This window comes from Panthera onca, chromosome A1 (genome assembly GCF_046562875.1).
Source record: "Panthera onca isolate mPanOnc1 chromosome A1, mPanOnc1 haplotype 2, whole genome shotgun sequence".
Classification (NCBI taxonomy): domain Eukaryota; kingdom Metazoa; phylum Chordata; class Mammalia; order Carnivora; family Felidae; genus Panthera; species Panthera onca.
The window spans coordinates 190,617,601-190,628,019 of record NC_138339.1 but is presented as its reverse complement, the minus strand read 5'-3'; the positions used below and the strand labels follow the sequence as shown (position 1 = coordinate 190,628,019).

At 40.1% G+C, this 10,419-nt stretch overlaps 1 long non-coding RNA gene across 1 annotated transcript; it reads left to right on the top strand.

The window, feature by feature from the left end:
- LOC144612888 (uncharacterized) lies at positions 1-8,726 on the top strand. The gene is made up of 3 exons (XR_013550005.2): positions 1-247; positions 842-898; positions 4,380-8,726. It is a non-coding gene; the product is annotated as an uncharacterized LOC144612888 (long non-coding RNA).
- Positions 8,727-10,419: the final 1,693 nt, after the last annotated feature.

Sequence of the window (10,419 nt, the reverse complement as noted above, 5' to 3'; positions counted from 1 at the left end):
ACTATTCCCTTTGTATGAGTGATTCTAATTTCATAAAGCCATAGACATTTCTAGTATGTAAAAGATTAAGTCATGACAGTATTTCTGGAACATTATTGGATTCACCTGTTCTGTCTCCATTCATCCCACACAGGTCTAAAGTCCACACTGCACTTTCCCATACAGGCTGCTGCTTCTCAGAGGCCCTCCGCCTTCTCCAGATCCTCTGCTGTTGTATGTCCTCATGGCACACAAAGGAGAGTCCATTGTAAGCTGCAAGTGCCCCATAAGATTCATCACAAATTCTTCCTTCTGGCCCTCACTGGTCTTCATCCTCCCCACCCACCCCATCTCACCTTAGCTAGGGTTTTGCATGGACCTGCTAATTTGCATGATTTCCATCCAATGTAAATCAATGTTTGTTTCCTAACAACATCTAGCATTTGAAACATCCTTCTCTCTTAACCCCTCACTTATCTGTTACTTCTCATTTTTCACGTCAAGTTCAAAATGTCTCCTCTACAATGCTTTCCTGAGATATCACTACTCAACTTGGAATGTGCCTGCTTAATTTTTATTTTCTATTTTATTAATTCTGTCACTTTGTGTATTGGTTCTGTCTGGACTGCAAGTTTCTTAAAATCACTGGCATTTGATTTTTCCAAGTATTTAATTGAGTATTAATAATAATATATACTCACTGAACTGATCCTTTTTTATGAAGCAGGGATCAGATCCAGAGCATGATTTCACTAGCTCAGTGGATCATCAGAATGCCCCCTGGGTGGCATTCATGAGCACCTATGATGTTCCCCATTCTGTGTTTTGTATTCTAATGCATAGTCTGGTATCATCTTCTCAGTAGCCCAGTGACGTAGATACCATTACAATTTCCAGTGAGCAAATGACATACGTAATGGTAAGCAGTCTTGTCCAGAGGTACAGTGCTGACTAGGGTGGGATTTGAATTGGGGGAGTCTGACCCCAGAGCTCTATGTACCTTATGTCCAGACTTTGGTACTGCTTGGTCTTGAGGTTCCAGAGCTGGGGATGTGGGAGAGAGGACAAGAGTAACGATGGCAAGAACAAGAAAAGTGGAGTGGGGTAGCTGGTGGAAGTCTTCTTATTCTCCAGTCTTCCTATAACCCTGAACACTTTGAATAAGTTCTACCCAAAGTCATGAAATGTTTGAGACCAGAGTTCTCACAGAAACTCTGAAGCGGGTAAGTAGCTCCAGAAGATGCAGAAATCTTGGTAGAATACGTATCTCTAAAAGAAATAGGTACCTCAGCTAATTCGGAACAAAAGTTACTATTTTGGCCACTAATCTCTAAAACGAAACCCAAACCAATGACAAAAAAACATATATCACTTTGAACTAAAATGATTCAACTCAATGCCAAGTAAACGTCAGTCCCCAGTTGAGATTCACTAGGCTTTTGTGATCCTCCCAAGCCTTCTCTTGATACTGTCACTGCTGTGTGGTCACCGTGGGGATAGCTCTTAGCATTGGGAGTGCAGTCAAGAGGGCAAAAGCAAAGGCTGGAGCTCCCCCTTACCCTTCCGTCTGCTTCTTGAAATCTGTTGTAGCTGCTGCAGAATAGAGGCCTAACACTCAAAATGGCCATAAGTCTCTTACTTATTGGTTAGTACTGGTGTTAACATTGAAAACTTTGAACCACTGGACTGGCCCAGATAATGGTCATCAGATGAAGATTATAAACAACTTGGCTAGAGAGTATCAACTAAATATTGGATATGGTTAGTCCAAGCTTGTGCTTTACTGTTTCTCTGCTAGCGAACAAGGAGGAGGTGGTGAAATTAGCTTTTAGCTGGGCTTCAGGTAGTAGGGAAGACTGGGATTGAGTGCTGCATTGGCAATTCTGGTGGGTGCTCAGGAACATACTAGGGGGTGATGAAATTGGATGTGGTATCCAAGAACAGAACATCAGGTAAGTGGTACCCAAATCTGGCTAATTATTGAAGCTATCCTGTGGGTTAAAAAAATGCAGACACTAGGAGCGCCTGGGTGGCTCAGGCAGTTAAGCATCTGACTTCGGCTCAGGTCATAATCTTACAGTTTGTGAGTTCCAGCCCCACGTTGGGCTCTGTGTTGACAGTTCAGGGCCTGGAGCCTGCTTTGAATTCTGTGTCTCCCTCTCTCTCTCTGCCCCTCCCCCACTCGCTCTGTCTGTCTGTCTGTCTCTCTCTCAAAAATAAATAAAAACACTTAAAAAGTTGTTAAAAATACAAATGCTAGATGCTGCACTGGCCTGTTGAAACTTTTTAACCATGAGGGATGAACAGCTGCATTCAAAAAATAAAAATTCCCCAGGAGATTTTGATCATCAGTTTGAGAAATAACATATTTGAGGAAGTATTCCACTATTGTTCTTTACTTTTTCTTGACACTTCTTCCTCATTTCCTGGTTGAGATCCAGAATTGTTTCTCTGATTACAAAGATCAATTATCTGAGCAAAGGGATATGTGGATAGAACACTCAGAAGGATTTATGCCATCCTTTGTGTGTGTGTGTGTGTGTGTGTGCGCGCGCACGCGTGCATATATGCATTTGAAATGACCTCATAATTAAACCTAACAAAAATGTGCTATTTTAAATCTTGGTTTCATTATGTGCAATATGATAATGGTTATAATAAAAGTGATGATACGTTTAAACCATCCCAACAGCGTCAGCTGTGAATCACTGCCCTGTCCATGGCTGTTGTAGGTAGACCTTGGCCTACTCCCACAAGAGAGTTATGATTTATTCTCTTCTGAACTTTTAGTCTCTCATAGACTTCCCAACAATGGAACAAGATCAGTACAATGCCCTTAATGACAACTTCCCTTTTCTCAGGCTTTCTATTGCAGGGCAGTGGTTTTCAACTCAATAGATTGGCCAGTGGGAAGTCTATAGTGAAATCAGAGTTGTGCCTGTAAGTTTGCTTGGGGATTACCTCAATAAACTCTAGGAAATAGAACTCTTTCTGCAGAAGAATCAATAATACTTACCTGCCTTGGGGCCAGTTCTGAAACAAAGGACTATGTCACTGGTTATAGTTCTATTTCTAAATTAAGGGATGCAGAATGTTCTTAATTACCAGAACCTGACAAAAATGAATATGGTGATTAAACACCCATTGTGTTTATCAGAGAAAGCAGAAAACCAGTGTTGGAGATTCTGTGATTTGCTATATATACAAATAAACTAAAAAAAAATATCAAAGCTACAATTCCCAATCAGGTGTCTCCAAAATAAATAGGGAAAATAAATGAGTAAATAAATAAATAAATGAGTAGGGAAAAGAGACTTTTTGTTTAAAAAATTTTAAATCCTAATAAAAAGCATATGACTTCTATGAAAAGACCAAATAATAAATTAATATTTCTTGAGAATCAAAACATTTTAAAGATTGGGCGTGTGAAGGTATAAAAGGAAATAATAACATGTAGAAAGGGTGAAATTTTGCTTCAAGGTATTCATTACTCAAAAAGAGACCAATTTCCTTGTATCCCATTTTATTTTTAATATAGACTTGAGCATTCTTATTTAGGATAGTGGATCCCAACTGCTTAGTTGCTTAAAACTTCACTTTTCCCCAGTATACTCTGTGAAATAGCATTTGTAGTTTTATCTCATAATAATTGGGGTGATGCATATTTACAAGGCCACAATTAATTTAATAGTATTTCAGATCATTGGTGTTTGATAAACTGGGCAGTATAGATAAGCTATATATGATTAAAAATAGTAGCCACCAAGGGCACCTGGGTGGCTCGGCCGGTTGAGTGTCCAACTTCGGCTCAGGTCATGATCTTGCGGTTTGTGAGTTTGAGCCCTGCATCGGGTTCTGGGCTTATAGTTCAGAGCCTGGAGCCTGCTTCAGATTCTGTCTCCCTCTCTCTCTCCCCCTCCCCTGCTCACGCTCTGTTCTCTCTGTCTTTCAAAAATGAGTAAATGTGAAAAAAAATAGTAGCCACTCTATGTGCAAGAAAATTTGTACAATCTATGGACAAGATTTGAGGATGTAGGTTTTGAAAATATGGATTCTTCTACCCTCTTTATATTATCTCCAAATTTCCAGGTGATCCATGGTCCACGTATCTGGCATCACTACTTTATAGAGTGAAAGTAAGAATAGTGGATGGTTTATTAACTTTTTCCTGAGACGCACTATCAAACGTCTCTTGGCCGAAATGTATTCTCTCCTACCTGTGTCTGTGTTGACCACCACTTACATCTGGTAGAGTGCATCTTGTTGATTGAAATCCTTAGCAACTCTAGTATGCGATTCAACGGTATGATGTGGGACTAGAAAAACAGAACCAGGGGAGAGCGCCCAGTTTCTAGTGTTGGATTGGGACCTGGGGTTAATCATTTTGTCTCCCTTTTTAGGTACGACATAAAGACAGTAATGCTCCTGTTATTAACCCAGCTCACAAGAGACCAAGAGGAATGAAGTTAGTAAGAAGGAACAATCTGAAAGCTCTGGCTGAAAGGTATTATTTAAACCACTGGAGAAAACTATCCAATTATGGATAAGGGAGTAGAACTGATGTAAACTTGTGGGTTTTTTCCATTTATGTAAATTAATGGTAAGAGGTCTAGAACATACAATTTTCTTACTTACATTTTATTCTTTTGCTGGTAGATGGAAATAAAGGCACCCAGCTGCAAAAGAAAGTTGAGAATAGTGGGACTGAAATAGCTATTCTTCTTGTTTCCTTGCCCTGTAGCTAGCCCGGTCTGTTATTCACGCTGCACGTTCTGGCAGTGGCTTGCCCCCCCTCCACCCCCCCGCATGCACCCCGCTTCCCACACCAAGCAATACCCAGTGCTCAGTGTGGTGTGAAGATTCTTTGGAAGTTGTTTAGATGAATACATAATAATTTTTCATACATTCAAAATACTGTTTATTCCTTGAACTCACAAGAGAGAAACTCTAATCATGGCAATATTAAGTACTATAATGAACCACAGGATAGCAGATGGGCCCTGGGGTAAACCTTTTCTGTACTATTGATTTACTTATTTGGTTTCCTTGTAAAATGTCCGTGACCTGAACCATTGCTGCAGAATACAAATACAAGTTTCTGACCCAAGCCAAACATTAAGATTTTTTTCTTTAAAACAATCTGAGGGTTTTCTGGAAAGCAAAAAGAAGGCTGGTTAGTGTCTTGGGCCCTGGAAATCAGAGTTTTGCAGCTTTGTCAGCTTTGTGAGGATGAATTCTCCATAGTACCACAGCTTCTTCTTTTTTTAAAATTTATTTATTTATTTTGAAAGAGAAAGAGAGAAAGAAAGAAAGAAAGAAAGAAAGAAAGAAAGAGAGAGAATGAGAGGAGGAGAGGCAGAGATCTCACAAACCGCGAGATCATGACCTGAGCCGAGTCGTCTGAGTCAGATGCTTAACCGACTGAGCCACCCAGGGGCCCCCAAGTGTACCACAACAGCTATCATCATACCACCAATATGATTTCATTTCCAGAAACCTCTATTTAGAGCTTAGTATGTGTTTGGCATTCTGTTGTAAACTGTCATGACATGAGGATATGAAGATATGATCTTTGTCCTCAAAGAAATATGTTATATTTATAACATTTTTTACAATTTATTAGAGTTCGCAGAAGACATATAAATATATCAGATGCAAACTTAATGCCTTAAGGGCCACATAGACCGTGTCATTGTGTGAGGCTATATAAGACCTTAGGGAGCAGTGGAGACTGTGGCCAACTGGGAATGTATTACCCTCTTAAGTTCAAATTCACATTAAAAAATCTGCTCTATTGTTCAAATGAAATACATAGTTGGGCTGTATTTACCTACACCCTTTTCAGATACACAAACTCTTATTTGAGCTTCTAACAACGATTTGAAGTTGACTTCATTGCAAATGAAGAGACAGAAGCTCTGTGAGAGGAAAGTCTTGGACAAGGTAACTTAGCTGTAAACTGGGAGGGCAGGGATAAGAAATTGAAGTTCTATGGCCCCATGCCCAGCTGTTTTTATTAAAAACTTGTAGGTCAGGAAGAGGCAGAAATTGCTAACAATTTTGGTATTTAATCTTTTATCTAAGTCATCATCCAAGGGCTCCTCCTCTGCTTCTGATAGCCACTCTCCCCATATTTTCACACAATAAAGAATGCAGCGTGTGTATGCAATACCTTACAGTTAACATGCTTCTGGTATGTCGGAGGTCTCTGAGTTGCTTTCAATACATTGATTGGCTCTCTGAAGATGAGAAGTGGCTGAGGAAAATAGCTTGATGCAAAGGGGAGCTGCTGCCTTCCCAGCAGGCTGGTCTATCCACAGTGGACCCAACAGAGAGATTCAGACCTCACCAGGGCTGTCTGGGTAGGGTGTTCCAGAGGATGGATACAAATCAGATAGCACTTGAGGTGCTATCTTTAGGCCACATTCAAGTACCAAGATAATGGGCTTCTGAGTCAGAAGGAATTGGATGCAAAATGTCTTTTCCTGGGCACCCTTGAACAACTGGTTAAACCCTCAATATCAATTTTGTTGTTTGAAAATGGAGAAAAATTATTATGAGGACCAAGTAAGTAAATATATTTAAGCCAGGTGTTAAGGGCACAGTTACTGAATAGTAGGTGCTCAGTAAAGGGTGGTTCTCCTCTCTCCCTCTTTGTTTCTCCTTTGTGCCCAGTGGAGGAGGCTTGTGGCCATGCTGATAAAAGGAGCAGTTGGGAGGTAAAAGGAGCAGTTGGGAGTTGTGTCCTGAGTGCTGAAAGACCACAGTCCTCACTGGCACAACCAGTACAGTGTTGACAGGGACAATATCTGCCTTGGGATGCTCCAAATATCGTGTTACTCTTAAGGGACAGTGAACAGGAAATAAGTTGTGAAAAACAAAGTGGAATTTCTGGAAACGGCTGGCATAAAAGCTCTTGAAGGGGTCACATGCAGATTAGCATAATTTTTATTACATGTTCTATTTTTGTCCTGTGAGATACTTATTTGGATTTCATTGTGCCCATTGTGAGGCTTTTGTTCTGAGGCTGTGAGTTTAATTATTTAGTTATTTATGAGTGCATCTGGGCATAAGTGCCACAGTTTTATTTCAGTGACAAATTTATGGTCAGTGAATTTTAGTAATTAATGAATAAATTATTTCTCCTTCATAAATGCCTCTGCAATTTGTGATTTCCATAACAATTCATAATACTTAAGAAAGGTTCTTTATTAGTTGAAAAATCCAGTGCTAATGGAATCAGGAGAGGGAGATTTTAAATTGCTTTAATTAACTGTGTTAATTAATACCCAACATGTGTAAGATATTGGATTGGCTTTGGCTGGCTTGATTAGAAATTAGTTGCCTAAAATCTGCCTAATATATAAATGTACTTTGTTAAAAGAAGCAAATGACAGGAATAAAAGGGCTTCCTCTTTTGTAATCTTTGATTCCTGGCTTACCCCTGAAATTTTCCAAAAAAAAAAAAAAAAAAAAAAAAAAAATCAGCCCATGCAAACAAATGCACATTTTGACTTTCCAAAAAAGAAAACCTTAAAGACACTCTATGATGTGATTTCAAGGAATTAGGGCAGCTTATAAGAGTTTGTATGTTTCAAATCTTTTTCAAGATAATCAACACAAAAAATGTAAATAAACCTTATTCTCCACAAATCACTGCACTAAGTGGACTGGGGCAAAAAAAGATAAATAAGAATAATCCTTACCTCTGTAGAGCTCACAGTTGAGTGAATATGGAAGACACACAGGTATTTAAATGGGGAGTTGAGAAGAGTTTGGACAGGAAGAAATGCTGAGTATTCAGCATTCATCCAGTATTCTGGGTGCAGAAGACAGGTACACAGCCCAACAGACTGTTTTCTTGAGGTTGATGAAAACTTATTTTTAGATCCTCCCAGGGCTAGCATATGGTTCTTCAGTGGAAAATACCAAGAATTATTGTTGATTTCTGTTTTCCCTCACACCCACACCTATTTCATCAACAATTCCTGTCAGCTCTACTTTCAAAATATGTATTGAATCTGGACACTTATCACTTCTACAAATACTACATAGTCTAAGCCCCTTCCCAGACTCCCTGTTTCCACCTTGACACTCTCCAATCAATTCTTCACCCAGTAGCCAGAGCATTTCCTGCTCTGATCTAGTCATGTGGGATTCTTGTTTCTCCAACAGGCTAAATTATTCCTGGCCCAGGGCCTTTGCATTTGCTGAGATTATTCCCTCTTTTGGAATAATTTCCCTCCATACTCTGAGGCCTGATTTACTCCCTCATTCAGATCTCTGTTCAAATGTTACGTCCTTACAGAGACATATCCGACTACCCTATCTAAAATAATCTCCTCCTGGGAAGGCAAGCTGGTGCAGCCACTCTGGAAAACAGTATGGAGGTTCCTCAAAAAACTAAAAATAGAACTGCCCTACGACCCAGCAATTGCACTACGAGGCATTTATCCACGGGATACAGGTGTGCTGTTTCGAAGGGACACATGCACCCCCATGTTTATAGCAGCACTATCACCAATAGCCAAAGTATGGAAAGAGCCCAAATGTCCACTGATGGATGAATGGATAAAGAAGATGTGGTATATATATACAATGGAGAATTACTTGGCAATCAAAAAGAATGAAATCTTGCCATTTGCAACCACGTGGATGGAACTGGAGGGTATTATGCTAAGTGAAATTAGTCAGAGAAAGGCAAATATCATAGGACTTCACTCATATGAGGACTTTAAGAGACAAAACAGATTAATATAAGGCAAGGGAAACAAAAATAATATAAAAACAGGGAGGGGGACAAAACAGAAGAGACTCATAAATATGGAGAACAAACAGAGGGTTACGGGAGGGGTTGTGGGAGGGGGAGATGGGCTAAATGGGTAAGGGGCACTAAGGAATCTACTCCTGAAATCATTGTTGTACTGTATGCTAACTAATTTGGACGTAAGTTTTAAAAAATAAAAAAATTAAATTAAAAAAAATCTCCTATGCCCCACTGACCTTTTTTTTTTTTTTTCAATCATAGCATCTGTATCAATCAGGGTTCAAGCAGAGAAATACACATGATATCTACATGTGTTGCCAGAGTTTGATGTTCATACTACCATAGTCAGGAGGGGAAGGTAGATGTGGAGAGGACAGATCAAGGGCTGCCTGGGACCCCACAAGGACAGACTGAAACCTGTGTCCAATTTTTGGCCTCCGACCTTGCTGACAAGGAAGGGTATCCTGCAGAAACCAAAGCCTTTCATCAGGGAGCCACACACACACCTAGCCCAGGACTCAACCTTGCCTAGGTATCAAAGAAGCAGAGGGAGATCAGGAAAGGTAGTCCCAGCTACTGCTTCATGCCAGGGGTATGAGTTAACTCAGTAGATCATCAACAGTATGTGTGAGCTACACAGGAAAGGCTGCTGGTCCCCTTCAACTCTCTACACCTTCCAAGACTCCTCCTCTGGTCTAACAGGAAAGACGTGAGAAGTGGAAATGTAGTTCAGCCCAGCCAAATAGACACATGACAAACCCATCACAGTCTCTATGGTACCTAACATTGTGCTGTATATTTATTTGTTCCACGAAAGCAGGTATTTTTTCCTTGTTTTCAATAGAGTGGTACTTGGCACATAGTTGATACTCAATGAATATTTATAGAATGAATATAGTAAACATCTAAAGGTGAATATCCAGGTGAATATAAGGTCAACATACTCCTAGGTCTAAGACAGGAATAAGGGTCAAAGGAAGAGGTCGGGAGGGCAGGTTAACTGAACTGGTGACCGATTTATTGAGTGAGCTGGACCTTATGTGAAGACCGTGAGCAGGAAGTAAATCCATTTTTCTCCCTGCCCATTCAAAGACACTCTGGGCTCAGACTTTTCCACTCTTGGACAAAATTTTAGGCAATCCCCAAAGCATTTATGAACTTTGCAGTTAACTTGGGGTCATTTGACCAAGGTCTGTCTAATAGAATATGGACTGAAGACATGCTGCTTTTCTTTTCAAGACCAGAACTCAAAGGGATCCAAGTAGCTAATGATAATCAGAACTTGGACACCAGAACCAGGAGCTGAGGCACAAGCTCCTGAGTGTCCATTGAATTACAGATCCTAGTAAGTGTGTTTGTCCATGTGGGTCCTTGAAGAAACAGTGCGTCTTTGATGGGGGAGGGAGAACTATAAATTCTGAGAGGCTGATCTTAGCTGGAGAAAAGAGGACGGAACTGAGGTGGCAAATCACACAACATAAGCTTCCATATCTTGTATAGACTATGCTGGAGCGGAAGAGCTGATGAGACAGAAAACAGAGACCTTTGTGGTTTTGAAAAAGAACCGCCACAAGAAATGTGGTGTCGAAAATGAGCGGATCTGGAGAGGCAAGCGCAGGATGTGAGAGTTAAATTGTGAGATGAAAGATTTTTTTTTTTTTTTAAATCAGTGG